Here is a 15,898-nt window from a genome sequence, read left to right as displayed (position 1 = left end):
TAAAGTAGAAAAACAACAAGGGCCTACTGTATAGCACAAGGAACTGTATTGAGTGTCTTGTAATAACCTATAATGGAAAAGAATCTGAAAAAGAAAAAAAAATACATATATGTGTGTGTGTGTATGTATGTGTATAAATGAATCACATTTCTGTATACCTGAAGCTAACACAAAATTGTAAATCAACTCTACTTCAGTTTAAAAAATTGGTTAAAAAAAAAAAGAGATATCATTTGGTAGAACTGGAGCTGTAAGTAAATGGTGAGCCCAAGTAGTGGGAAAAAACAAAAATCAAAACAAAAAAAACCAAAACAAAAACCCAGAAAAATATTACATTAATGGATTTCAGCCAGCCCCAAAAGATATTAAGGGAGTATAGCTGTAAGTATGGATTTTAAAGTTATACAGTTAATTTTGAGTGCTGATTTAGCCATTTACTACATCATGGTATTGGCAAGTCATTAGGTTAATATATGCTTTAGTCTCTAAATCTGTATAATGGGGATAATAATAATAATATCTATCTACCAGGATTGTTTTGAATAAATAAGATAATTCATGTGAAGCAATCAGAAAATTCTGAACTTCAAATAATTCAGTAATTATATATAATAATATAGTGATTATTATAAACATTATTATTATCATCATTATTATTATGTGCTTAAGTATTTCTTAGACCTGAAAAAAATCTTGAATATAGTTAATTATAAAAGAAAAGAAGATTTTTCTAAGTGGAACATCATGGAGTAAGAGTATCTCTGTACTTCTGCATTGATTTCATTATTCTAAAGCAAGAAAAATGACCCTGCCCAGGCTATGATGCAAAGGTAATATAAGAGCTGTGCTGCATATTCTTATTAAAACCAAACTAGGCTCATGTCTGCATATTTGTCTTTCCATCCCAAGACATTTGTACTGCAGTGGTGAACAATAACTATATGCTCAGTCCCAAGTTAAGTCTGGTCTTTCTAAACTATGTTGAATTAAAGGTGACTGGTCCACTCATATACCCTTTCCATTTACAGAGTGAGATGCCCACAAACAGCACAGTACCCATCATTGATTATCTAATTACACAATCACTCCATCAGTAAATTAGTGCAACATCTATGACCCTATGTGTCACCACCACAACCCGCTCTGTCAATTCCCCTGGAGCTTCACTGAGACAGTTCTACTGACATAATATATTCATTATCCATTAGATCTGGCACACGCTCTGCAGTGCTCAAGTATGATACAATTGAGCGAAGGGTCTGGTGTCAGCCAATCTAATGACTTTCTGATTATCTGTCTTTAAATGATGAATGAAATGAAAATGTACTGGTCAAACCAAATATAAGATTGATAGGATGCCAAATGAAAATTGTACGTAGCCTTATTTATGGGAAAATGGCAGAGGCCTGCTTTTATTCAGCAATAGCTCCCTAAAGAGAGTTTTCCAAGTCATTCCCACATTTCAGTTATAAGATTACTATGAATCCACTGAATTTAAGTGCTAAATTGACATTTTGGGGTCATGGCAATACCCTTTGACTAGGGATTTAATTCACAAGAACTTTCAAATACTTTTGCATTTGCCTAGTATTTCAGCTTTACTTGTGTAATCTGACCTCCCACTAATATTCTTCTTGCTTCTAGTTTGTCACCTGGATGAGATTATTTTTTGAGCTGTTTTTGTCTCGTGGAGAGCTGTAAAATAATTAAGCAGATTGATACATAGACAGGCATTTAAAAACACGTGCCAGGATTATAAATAAGTGGGAGGCTCAAAAACATTTTGGTGTTCAAATAATTATGAAGTAGGTGTTTGATAGTACAGTCATTTCTGTTTCTGTTTAAATCTTTAGTTATTATTCTGTTAATTATAATTGAAAATCCAATAAAGCTTTATATTTGAGCGCTCGCAAATCTGACTTAAATTACAGCTTCTTAGTTTATTCCCTTAAATAGAACACATTGGACTTTGGTTATAAAACAATTTTTAAAATCCAATAACCTTCCCAACTCTTTAAATCTTATATAAAAATTGAGCCTTTTGAAATATACAAACAAGAAAGAAACATAAATGTCTTCATTTTCCGCGTCACAATTAGGCTTACAGAATGTTTTTTTTGTTTTTTGGGTTTTTTTTTGGTATCAGGAAAGTTCCCATAGTGCCCCACCATGATATCAGGCTATACAGGCTCAGGGCAAATCCCTGCCACACTCTGTGCTTCAGTTATGTAAAGAAATTACAGAAAATACGAGACATTCTGAATTAGAATGTCTGAATTAGAATGTCTAAAATAATCTCAAATTTATCTTCTTACTTTAGTTTCCCTATTTGAGAAGCTGATCTGAAATTCAGACTTGATATTAAATAGAATTTGTTTGGATCACATTTAATTAGAGCAAAGAGATAGTCTTTGTGCTTGTGTGGGAGACTGATAACTCCAGGCGTAAGGGATTGATAGCTCAATGACCACTGAGAATAATTTGAGAGGTGATGTCCTTTCTATTTGTTTTCATTTGCAACAGAATTAAATCAACTCTAGGGTGAAGAAATGTGCATGTGTGTACAAGATGTTCCCATTCCTAGGATTATAACTGCCTTCTTTTACTGTAAAGAATGACTACACTAGGTATTGGTTAAATGTCTTGAGACCTTTTAGGTAAAGTAAAAAACAAGGAAAAATTGTCCCTAAGCACACTGGTTAAAGGAGCTCACTAATTGATTAAGTACATCTCAGCATTCTTGATTTGGAAACTCTTAACAAGAATCTTATGAGCTTATATTTTGTAAAAATAGATAGGGTAGGTAAATATTGTTTTTTCCTTTTGATTCCAGGCAGAATGTAAAATATTTAAGTGGAGACGTATTAGAATCCCTAGAGAAATGTGAATTAATTTTAAGGTCTTTGACTGCTTTATTTTTATTTAGTATTTGTTTATTTATTCAAAATAATAATACTAATTTGAAGGATTTACTGATTTTTATTTACATAACTGATATAGTAGCAAGAAGGTCAAAATTTCCTTTTACTTTGTAAAGACAGAATTTTCTTGGCATGTTTTTTAAAGGTCTAATTCAGCATCCTCTTCACTGCCTCTCAATATATTGTTGGCTAGGAAGTAAATACAAAACGTACAAAAATCAGAATCTTGAACGTGTTTTTCTTTTAATCACAAGACACAAATATGTTAGAAAGAGATAATTTAATTATATCAATAGAATGTCCAAGGTCATGTGAACTCTAACTTTCTGTCTCTAGGCTAGACTAAACACAATTTATTCCAGAAAGATACCTGTCTAGTGTCAATAAATGTCAATTTAGACTTCATGTAAAACTGGATCAGAGAAAAATAATTTTATTTATCATAGAAATAGCAGGAGCCAGAGTATCAGCATTTTTATGCCACTTTTAGAGCTCCCAAGTTCCACAGGGTGATGCCTGGCAACACCTGCATACACAGTGGGTTGTGTTATAGGTGTTATAGGAGAGGAACCCTGGTCTTAGGGAGCCCAAATCTTTTATAATGGAAAGTAAGCATGCCTATCCCTTATTCCAAAGGGAGACACTATCTCTCTCTTCCAAGGTCCTAAGGAATTCTGCCCTTTCCAGAAGAAAATATTGTTTCTATAGTCCAAGGCTGTTTGCTATACAAACACCCTTGAAAAGATACTACAGAACAATAGCTTGCTCCAAGACATGCCAAAATATGACAGATCCATGAAGAATTGTCTCCAAACACCTATATTTTATATTTTCTAGAAAATAATAATATTGTCTTTATATTGGCTTAAAAGTTCATGGTTTAAAGAGCACATTCACAAACATTTTATATTTCTTTGTCAGCACACCTCTGGGCCAGGTTTTACTAGGTCCATTTTACAGACGAACACACTGAGCCTGGTAGACTAAGTAAGTTGTTCCAGATCCCATGGCAATAGCTGATGAAGCAGAGACCTCATTCCATATCGTCTGCCTCCAAATGCACTATATTTTCCACAAGACCAGAGTGCTCTCTTCATCTACCATACTTATTCACAACTGCATGTAAAGGGAATCAGTTAATTATGTGATATGAGTTGAGAAATGTTTTGGGAGGCCCATCATCAAAGAAACAAAAAATTCCCCTGATTACCCTTTGTATGTGCCATAAAATATATTCTTGAAAAAAATTTTTTTTTCCATTTGAAATACTATCTCAGGGCTCTTCAGACTTTGAAGATTTGGGGTATCCACTGGAGTTCATCCAGCAACTCAGTATAAAAAAGGTATGAGGGAGAAGAGGCTGAGGATCAGCTTCTTAGCTATTCTACTCAGGAGCTGATAGTAGAAATGTTTCATTCTCATGTCTAACTGAGAACCCAGGGACATGGAGAGAACCAAATTGGAGAAGAAGATACAAGTATACACATACTTTGCCCTGTTTATAACCTTTCTCAGTCTTGACTTGCATCTCACTCTTGACTTGAGCAGTTTCCTCCAGAGTCCCACTTTTTTTTTTTATCATCAGGAAGGCTTTTGTCTACTATCTTTAATATAATCACTTTATGCAATGTCAACTTTCCCACTTGTCCTCAAAAGTTAGAGAAAACTTTGCTGTTATACTACCACTACTAAACACACCTAAAGAAGTATTTTCCAAACCTCAAAATGGTAATGAGTGAAGCATCAAAGTAAGCCCTTGATCAAGTAAATGTGGAAAAAGTGAGATTAAAAGAGTTATTCATGTCTTCGCGTGAGGGCTTCTCAGAGGGTTTAATATGCTGATGTAAATTGCGACCCTCCGAGGGAAGGAGGAGATAGCTTGCAGGGTTTTCCAAATTTATTCCATACTGGGGCCCCTTTTTCATGCAGTGTACTTGGGAAATGCTGTCTTAATCAATGTATATAGGAACAAACCTACAACGTATTAGTCAAAATATTTTTTTGGCACTTCATAATACCATGTGCACCAGCATAATGGAAAATAAGAAGTTGCGTCTGTTTTCAGGTTGCCTCATGCAGCATAGACAAATATATAGTCTGGAGATATATGTGTATTTGTATAAATATATATATATATACATATATAATTTATAATATATAATTTGACTATATATATGTAATTCTGTATATTTTTTCAATTTAATCACAAGTCCAATATATTAGAAGGAGGTAATTTAATATCAATTATATATCTAAGGTGAGCTATATAACATCTGATACTTATTTTGCTATATGTAGACACTTAAGATTTTTTTCCGTGTTTATTTTGAAAAAAAATCTAATGGATCTGGGGAAGTCCCTATAAATGTTTATATAATCAGACATTATACATGTGAGTCTCTCTCATAAATTATTATGCCGCTTTTAAAGCAGAATTTGGAGGCCTTGACAATCTATACTTAGGAGTAATTCCTGTGTGTCTCATTATAATGCAAAATGTTCATTTAAATATTTTTAATAAAGTTTCACTTCCAGCACGATGGAGTAACCATTATGCCCTCATGCCAACTATAAAAATGAAGAAAGTATATAAAGCAAGTGATTTCAAATTCCACAGTAGGAACACAGGACTGTAATCCCTCAGAGCAGAGAAAAATGAGGCAAGCTCCATAGTCATCCCAGATTTCTGCCTGGAGTCAGTCTCCACACTGCAGCATAGGCAGGTAAAGTCCATGGCAGTCCTCACTGCGCTGAGGAGGTAGAGATGAGTTTGGGACTGCTGGAATAACTGGAATTATGGGACAATATAAGAGAGGAAGAAGCTGTGTAGAGAATGAGCGCAAAATGTCTGTGTTTATACCCCTCAGTATCTTTGTCCCAATATTAAACTATGCATGCTGAGGCAAGACACCAAGAGGGCTGTTAGATAAGAGAGACTGAAGAGTTTTGAGCTGAACAAATATTCCAGGGGCTGCATAGTGCTTGTGGACTTTGGCACTCTAACCAAATGGTTTGGGGTTTCTAACCAAAAAGGAGAGATTTTCCTGATCACCCCAGTCATTCAAACCAGGTCATTCACCCTGGTCATTCACCACACTCAAATGGACATGCCTTAGTTGTAGTGCACTCTAGATAACATTACAGCAAGTCTCAATATAATCAGGAAAAATCATCAATAAATTAACTGGCTATTCGTATAAAACTCAAAACTATTTAAAGAAATACTCAATCCAGACTCTTAACAATATAGCATCCAACTGTCTAACCGTTAATAAAAAATTACCAGGCATACAAAAAGGCAAGATAATGTGACCCATAAAGAGAGGTGGGGGCAAGAGGAGAGAGTTGAGTGTAGTAAAATAGTCAGTAGAAATAGACCCAGTGATAAGAGATGTTTGAGCTACCTGACAAGAACTCTGAATGGTCTTTATAAATAGATTCAAGAATTTAAAGGAAAAAATGTTGGGTACAATAGGGCATAACAAGTGAGCAGATGAGGGACCTCAGTATGTAAAAAGACAGGGCAATAGAAACTATCTAATCTGAGCACAGAAAGAGAAAAGACTGGAGAAAAAATGAACAGTTATCTCTGATATGCTATGATAAAATATCGAGCAATATAACATATGTGTAGAGTCCTAAATGAAAGAAAAAAGAAACTCGGGAACACACATGAAAAAAAAAAAAAAAAGAAAATGACTAAAATATTTCCTAAATCTGATGAAAAAATATCAACACAAGATGCTGGAAGCTCAACAAGTTCCAATAAGAATAAGTGGACAGAAAACCACCCATGTAAAACGTAGTCAAATTTTTGAAAATCAATGATAAAGAAAAAGAAATACTAAAATTATCCAGATTGGAGGTGAGGTGACTTCAGTACTTACAGGGGGAAATATCAGCTAGAAAATGATGAAATGACTTGAAGTGCTGTTGACCTTGAATTCTATGTCCAATAAAAACACCCTTCAAAAATGAAGGCAAAATTAAGACATTTTCAGCTAAATAAGAGCTAAGATTGTTTATCACCACAGACTTGTTCCAAAAGAAATGTTAAAAGTCCTTTAGCCTGAAGGAAAAGAATTTACCTCTAGGAATGAAAAGCTGTGAAATTGTAAATATGTGGGTAAATGTAGGATTTTTATCCCTCAGTTTTATGTGTATTTAACTAATAATTTATTGTTTTCAAAGCATAAATAATAGCAGTATATCTTGTGGTTTATAATTATGTGTAAATAAAATGTATTACACAAATATTACAAAATATGGGAGGGTATAAATTGAATCACATAATTGTGAGGTTCTTATATTGTACATACAAGTGATATACGGGTTGTGTAATATTAATATATGGTAAACTGCAATAAGTTAAGGATGCACATTGTGGTCCCTAGAGCATCCACTAAAAAAGAAAATCACAGGGGTATATCTAAAAGCTAACAGACAAGCTAAAAGTAAATTGCTAGATTTCTCTAATGAGAAGTTTTTACTCTCTAGGGGAATATTAAATACAAGAACAGCAAAGTAGACATCTTCAACTTTAATCTTGGTTTATATATAAATTTGCTGTTGTTTATTTCAGAGCCAGGGAGTGGTTTGAGGTTATGGGAATTTTGTTTATTTCTTATCTAACCTTATTCTCTTTTACTTTTCTGTGAAATACATTTTACAGAACTAATCTAATCATAATCCTGGAACCTACTCTTAGTAGTGAACCAATCAATCAGTCAGGTTGGGTATAAAGGGAAAGTTTGAGGACAAATGGACACAATTTACAGAAAGATGTTGACTTCAAATCTTAATCACATATTCCAATTTTCAGTGACCCATTGTGCTGAATGCAACTTAATTTTTATCTTTTAATTTTGTTAAAACAAATAACACTAACACATCTTCTTTCTTTAGATGATTAATGTGATCAGATGTCTCTAACATTTGTTTGTTCAATTGAAGGACTGGAATCATTAATTTTTGGCCATTGCATCAAACGCACACAAAATCACATGAGTCACCCATGTGTAATGTTTACTTGGTTATGACTTCCCAGATGTGGAAATTGGCTATCTTTGCCATTTTGTCTCCTGAATTACATTTTCATTACATGCTTTCTTTATCCCCACCATTCTTTTCTTTCCCACTCCCCGTAGACTCTATTTTTTATTATTGTTATATTCATTAGACATAAAATCACTGTCAACTTACTATATGTCTCTAAACCTTCACTCTCAAATTTTTAACTTATTTTACTATAAATCAGAGCAAACAGCTTGTGGACTGGCACTGATTTATGCACTATACTTGGAGTAGAAATGGTATAAACTTTATGAGATGACACTGATGTGTTTCTAAAGAAAAAATGATCAGCTATAGGATATTAACGTCTATCTGCTGTAGACACTAACTCAGTGTGCTTGCATCATTATATTTTTCTCTGAATTTCACTACTGACGCAGTCACTTTGGAAGCCCATGATGAGTAGAAATTAATTCATATATGAGCAGCAACGTATTCTTCGGTTTGAAACTACAAAGAGAGTAAAAAGGAAGATGGTTTACATATGTGAAAGCAAAGATAAATGAAGGGTTTCACCCTGTAAAGTCCTGTAGATCTGAATGACAAGCACACCTCTTGACCCAGGAGGATTAAGCCTTCAAAGACCATAGATTCCTATAAGAGCAAACCACTGTTTTCTCCATAAATCAACTTTATTTATCTTAGCACCAGCGTACAGAATCAGGTAATAGTCCTAAAATAGTAGGAGCAGGAACAATGCAAAGGCCCTTCCTGAGAGAAGAAAGGGACCCATATGCACTGACATATGATTAAGCTAACATCCCATTGCAATGATGGTTTGTTCATCTTCACATTAAAAAAAAAAAAAAATCAGGGACTTCCCTGGTGGTCCAGTGGTTGGGAATCCGCCTTCCAATGCAGGGGATGTGGGTTCGATCCCTGGTCAGGGAACTAAGATCCCACATGCCACGGGGCAACTAAGCCCATGTGCGCTCTAGAGCCCATGCGCCACAACTAGAGAGAAGCCCGCCTGCCACAACAAAAGATCCCACATGCTGAAACTAAGACCCAATGCAGCCAAATAAATAAATATTAAAAAAAAAAAAAAATCAGGGTCCACAAAAGATTTCAGAGGTGATGAACTGGACAAGAGAATCTTCATGAGATGCTGTCCAATTCTGAAAAGAGAGCTTTTTGCAGAGTTCCATGGCCAGGGCCATCAAGAAAAGATTAAGGACCAAACAGCTAAAATTTTATAATATCTCTAATTGCATAATCACTTGATTAGTGTAGGGTGAATTACATAATTGCACAGTGAGACTTGACATTTCAAGACAGAGCATGCTATTCAAAAAGGGAAGGAGGGAGGGGGTTGGAGACGGAGTTAACAGGGAAAGGGAAAAGTCACTGCCTGGCCAAACACTGTATACCAGGGAAAGCTGCTGAACACCATCAGAGTTTTCATCACAGCTTCTGACTTCCTTTTTTGCCAGGTGAACAGATCACCATGGCAGGATGTTTCTCCACTTAGTGAACTTCAGAAAAGTTAGTTAACTTTGGGTATGGGGAAGTTCTGCGCTGTTACAGAAGGGACAAATATCTATCTTTGTCTATGTATCTATTTATCTATCACCTGTACAGGTCTTCTTACCACAGCTTAACTTCTTAGTTGTGTTGAATATAATTGATAAGGCATTTAACACTTTATACACTTTAGAAAATAAGCTCATTGGTGTTCTCTTTTTCCTTTTCGTTTACTTTCTCTCTCTTCACTTTTTTTCTGTCTTCCTAATGGCTCTCTCTCCTGAACCCAACACACTTCCATAAGTTGAAATGAACCACAGTATGTGAGTGTTTGAAATTTTAGAGTCATATTTGTTCTTATTCAGGGTCTTTGATTTTAATAGTTTTTCACCTTTTACTCAATGAATATTTTTTACCATATTATATAAAATGTGTTTTAATTATTTGATATGCTCCCAACAAGGTATTGTGATTCTTAAAGATATGAATTATTAGTCCCTAAGAGAGAATTCAATAAAAAAAAATACCACTTTTGCTTTTTAATTAACACTGAAACACAACTCTTCTTAATTTATTCTTACTTCCAATAGAAGAAACCTGAACAAAAATTTGCATCTATTATTGCTGAATAATACCTGTACAATATATTTTTTTCTCCTCAATTTCTGTGTTTTAATGAGATTCAGGTTTTTAGATTTTTCCTAACTAAATATATATTTTATATCCCATAAAAATGATTAGTTGAGCAAAACCCATGTTTTAATGGGAACTCATAGTTATTGCCCTTTAAAAAAGAAACTGTTGGAGTCTTTTCAAGTCACTAACATGGGAATCTCACCTGCTTTCAGCTATTTGTGAGCCGCACACCCTCAAACATGCACACATACACCCCTAAGGCATCACAGGTATGTCAATTAAGTTGCTTTTGCTTGCAGGAGAAAATCTCAACTCAAACTTCCTTAAACAATAAAGGTGTTTATAGCTGGAATACAGTGCTGGATATGGCCATAGTTCCTCAGCCTTGAAACTCTCCTTCTCTGTGATTTTCTTGACTTTGTTCTTCTCCTTGAGATGACATCATGCTTGGGTCATTAGTTAAATGACTGCCTCAGTACTATTAATCACATTCAGACATGAGAATGTCTAGAGGGGAAACAAGTGATCATTTCTTCTTGTTTTTATTTCTTAGTAGTGGGAACCCTTTTCTAGAACCCCATTTCTACACGCAGATGACTATACTTCATGCCTCATTGGCGGAAGTTAGTTCACGTGCTCATTCCTAAACCCTTCACTACCGAAAGGGGTGGGGTTATAATATTTGGCCTAGACATGTCAGGATTTATTCCTGGCCCAAGAATAAGCTCACTGTCCCCTGAATCATATGGAGGAATAAATGTTTTAACAAATTCAAGGTTCATCTAAGAGTTGGGCAAAGGAAAGGAACAAATTTTAGTTAGATAACTAACAGTGTTCTACAAACAAAGCAAGAAAAATCAATAAGTGAATTTCATTCCGTACTACAAAGCAGTAATGAACTTTGGCCCAAAATATTCCAAATGAGAGTCAATCTTGGGTTTTTTAGTGGGAAATATTTAGATATATAAATTCTCTACCTAAGCCCATTATGAATAAAACAGTAGGCAATACAAAGAGATACAGGGAAGGGGAAAGTCATGTTGACATTATTTGAGTTCTAAATGCATCCAGGCATGAAGCCTGATTTAAATCTGGACTTCCAGGTATTTGAAGCAATCATCTTTTGTACATGACCCTGTTTGAATTGGGTTTCTGCCATCTGAATTCCCTCCCACCCAAATTATTTCTAATACATACAAGGTTTCAAAATAAAAAGAAATTATATCCTCCTTCAGACTGGGTCTTTGCACCTTGAACCATTCATAATGGGAATCATATCATGGCAAATTCAAGTTTCTGCTGTACTATCGAGCTTTGATGTAATCTTCTGGAACTAGAGTAGACACAAGGCCTCTGTACTGTTGTGTGAGAGAGTAACTGGGACAATTTACCGCCAGTTTAGAAACAAGAGTTGAGTTTTCAAACTCAAGTGGGGAAAAGTGATGATGGTGGACCCAAGACAGAAAGCCAAAATAGATGAGACCTGACAGGAGAAAATGTTTAAATTTTGTTTCAAAGGACACATCGAAAGTGAACGAAAAGAAGACAAAGCCTAGAAGGATTCTAAGGCAGAATTCTGCTGCTGACTTGTTCTGAATTTGGATAGTGACAGTTTTGAATGGAGGCATGATAGAAACATTTAAAGCATCCTCGACTAATTGGACAGTAGAGAGTTGCCAGCATGATCCAAGTTGGTTTTAAGAAAAATCATTCTACAAAGTTGCTTGAGATTAATTACTGTAGGAGGAGGCTAGAGATAGGGAAGCAAATTAGGACACTTGCATTCTTCCAGCTAAGAATAATAAAGGCTGACCTACATACTAACAAAAAGAAAGAGAAAATGTTATAAGGGTAAAATGTATTGAATTTATTGTAATAGGAAAAACATTAAAATTATTGTCAGATGGTTTGGTTTATACTTCTGGCTCTAATAAAAGCTGTACAATCATGGTCAAATGTATAAGGACAAGAAATAGTTTATAAATACCCATTAAGCTACCAAAGTTATCAGTTCTTACATCGTGTTTTTTTTCTACTTATTATGGTCTTCCAATTAAAGAACAATTGTTATATTTCTTGCACAGAAAATATAGCAAGTAATTCAAATATAATGGCCCTACCCACTTCCATCTACAGTAGAATAGCAGAGCAATTAGGGCCATTTAATGTTAGAGTGTCAAGTATAACTCTTCAAAAACTTTCAGTGTACTAAAAGTAAATGTTGCTAAAATAAAAATACTTAAAAGAAAAATATGCCTTTAAATGAGTTCATTGGTACTACCATATTAGTTTACATCTGTCAGATCTACAATCAGATGCATTCCACAGAAGCCAAATATAATGTGACTCCATGGAGACTGTTATTTTTTAAAATATTTATTGTCTTCTTTTTCTGTTCACATGTGAAGCGAATAAACTGGCAAAAAGCAATCTTGCCAAAATTAACTGAATAACAATATGAGAAATGTTCCTTTTCTTGGCTTCTCATAAACCAAAAGCTATCATCTGATCTCTAGAAACTTAGATATAATCAAATATGTGGTAGGAAATAGGGAGGGTTCTCCCAAATAAAATGGAAAATCTTAAAAGACAATGAAGACATAGGGCATAATTAAACTTATGAAAAAACAAACAAAAATATAAGCCAAGGGTCAAAGCACTCCATTGACACACTGCACATTAAATGAAGATCATTTGTGTAAAGTAATTTTGCCCATTTAAAGTAACTTATTAATATACCACCATTGTCTTCTTCGGAATAGTCATGTTTATTCCAATGAAGATGCTGTTGGTCACACATATCAGAATTCTTCTTTTTTAATTGTTTGCAAAGACTTCATCATATCCTTTTGAATGTCCATAGGAATGGTAAATGAACTCAATACCTTATTTAAAGAGAAGGATTACCAGAATTATAAAGCAAAACCCAACCATATGCTGTCTATAATATATGCATTTAAAATGCAAAGATATAGACAGATTGAAAATAAAATAATGGAAAAATTATACTGGGCAATCCATAAGCATAAGAAAGCTGACACAGCTAAATTAATATCCAATAAAATAAATTTCAAAAATAGAATATTACAAGACATAAAAGGGCACATTAAATAATGATAAAAGAAACATTTCATCTGAAAGGCATAACAATACTCAGTATATCTGCACCTAATAAGTGAGTATTAGAATACAAGAAGCAAAACTGATAGAGCCAATAGGAAGGAAAGAAAAATTTAGTCAGAAATTATAACATCCATTTCTCAATAATTTATAGTAAACATACAAAAAAATCAGTGGGATATATAAACAACACAGTCAATCAGCTGGATCTAATTGACACTTATAAATCCCCAAACCCATATTAACACATATTAAGCCCCAAAACTACAGAATATACTTTATTTTCAAAAGACTTCACATAGATATTTCACAAAGGTTGACTACATGCTAGGTCATAAAATAAGTCTCAATAAACAATTCCATTTACCATTGCATCAAAAAGAATAAAATACCTAGGAATAAATCAACCTAAGGAGGTAAAAGACCTGCACTTGAAAAACAATAAGGCATCGATGAAAGAAATTGAAAATGACATAAACAGATGGAAAGATATACTGTGCTCTTGAACTGGAAGAATCAATATTTTCTACAGTATTTTTTTTAGCTTTTTTTTCCTTTCTTTTAAATGAAATGTTGATTTACAATGTTGTGTTAGTTTCAGGTATATAGCAAAGTGATTCAGATATATATATATTCTTTTTTACATTCTCTTCCATTATGGGTTATTACAAGATATTGAGTATAGTTCCGTGTGTTATATAGTAGGTCCTTGTTCATTTCTATTGTATATATAGTAGTATATATATTTGAATCCCAAACTCCTAATTTATCCCTCCCCCACCCCCTTCCCCCTTTGGTAACCATAAGTTTGTTTTCTGCATCTGTGAGTCTATTTCTGTTTTGTAAATAAGCTCATTTGTATCATTTTTTTAGATTCCATGTATAAGTAATATCATATGTTATTTGTCTTTCTCTGACTTACTTCACTTAGTAAGATAATCTCTAGTTCCATCCATGTTGCTGCAAATGGCATTGTTTCATTCTTTTTTATGGCTGAGCAATATTCCATTGTGTATATATAACACATGTATAGTATTCCTAAAACATATCCTTTCTTTTGGTCCTGTAACCTCCTTAATTTCTCTCTCTGCTCTCCCTTGTATTATCAGACTTCGAAAATTAGTTGTAACAGATGTATTCATTAATAGAAAGGATATGCATTCATGGACTACAGATGTATTTTTCTTTGCCATCCTAGTAATGTTTTTTTAAAAATGGAATGACTTTATGGAGTATGACGTCTTCTGCTTGTCACAGTCTTCACCACTTGTTCTTATCATACAGTCCAGTATTTCAAGTACTTTAGTTCATAGGTATTTAAATTTAAACATGCTTCTTCTCACACCACTACACTGAAACTGACCCCTCAGAGATCACTAATCAGTTCTAATTATCAAAGAAGATAGGATTTGCTCAGTCTTTATACTCAACGATATCTCTACAGTATTTAGACTATTGACCATTTCCATTCATAATTTTGAAACAGTCTGGTTATGTGTGTGTGTGTGTGTGTGTGTGTGTGTGTGTGTGTGTACATGTATGTTTTCCAATAAAATCTCTTGGTTTGCGTTCTGAATTAGTTTCCTAGGGATGCTGTCAAAAAGTACCAAAAAACTAGGTGGCTTAAAGCCACTTGTTTTTACAGTTCTGGAGGCTTGAAGTACAAAATCAAGGCTTTGGCAGGACCATGCTCTCTCTGAAAGCTCTAGGGAAAAATACTTAACTTACTTCTTCTAGCTTCTGATATTTGCTGGCAATCTTTCACATTTTTGGCTTGGAGATGCTTCACATCTCCAAGCAAGAGGCTTTTTCCTGTGTCTTCTTTTTTTTTTAATATAAATTTATTTATTTTATTTATTTGTTTTGGGCTGTGTTGGGTCTTCGTTGCTGTGTGTGGGCTTTAGTTGTGGTGAATGGGGGCTACTCTTCGTTGCAGTGTGTTGGCTTCTCATTGCGGTGGCTTCTCTTGCTGCGGAGTACAGGCTCTAGGCATGCGGGCTTCAGTAGTTGTGGCACACAGGCTCAGTAGTTGTGTCTTTTGGGCTCTAGAGCACAGGTTCAGTAGTTGTGGTGCATGGGCTTAGTTGCTCCGTGGCATGTGGGATCTTCCTGGACCAGGGTTCGAACCCGTGTCCCCTGCATTGGCAGGCAGATTCTTAACCACTGTGCCACCAGGGAAGCCCTCCTGTGTGTCTTCTAATCGTCTTCCCTTTGTGAGTGCCTGTCTCCAAATCTCCCCTTTTTATAATGACATCATTCATATTGAAATAAAGTCCACCCTAATCTTAACCTGGTTAAATCCGTAAAGACCTCTTTCCAAAAAGTTCACATTCTGAAATATTAAGAGTTAGGATTTTAACATGTCTTTTTATGTGGACATAATTCAACCCATAACACCTTCTGTCTCTTTTGATACTCCTTGTTTCATTCTGTTTGCCCTTTCTCCTCCCATCCTGTGAAACACTCTCAAAGATTGGTCCCTGGCCCTCTGTCCTGGTTTCGTATACTCTCTATCATGGCAATAGTGTGATTTCAAATATTTCCTCTGTGCTAACATTTCTAAATCTCCGTTCCCAGACTCTCTTTTGAACTTTAGTCTTACATTACAAATTGCCTACTAGAACTCTCCATTGGATACCCTGGAGGCATCATGAACCAAATATATACTAAATATAAACTTTCCT

Source organism: Phocoena sinus, chromosome 3 (genome assembly GCF_008692025.1).
Source record: "Phocoena sinus isolate mPhoSin1 chromosome 3, mPhoSin1.pri, whole genome shotgun sequence".
NCBI lineage: Eukaryota > Metazoa > Chordata > Mammalia > Artiodactyla > Phocoenidae > Phocoena > Phocoena sinus.
The sequence above is the reverse complement of the archived record's forward strand: the minus strand, read 5'-3'. Positions refer to the sequence as shown.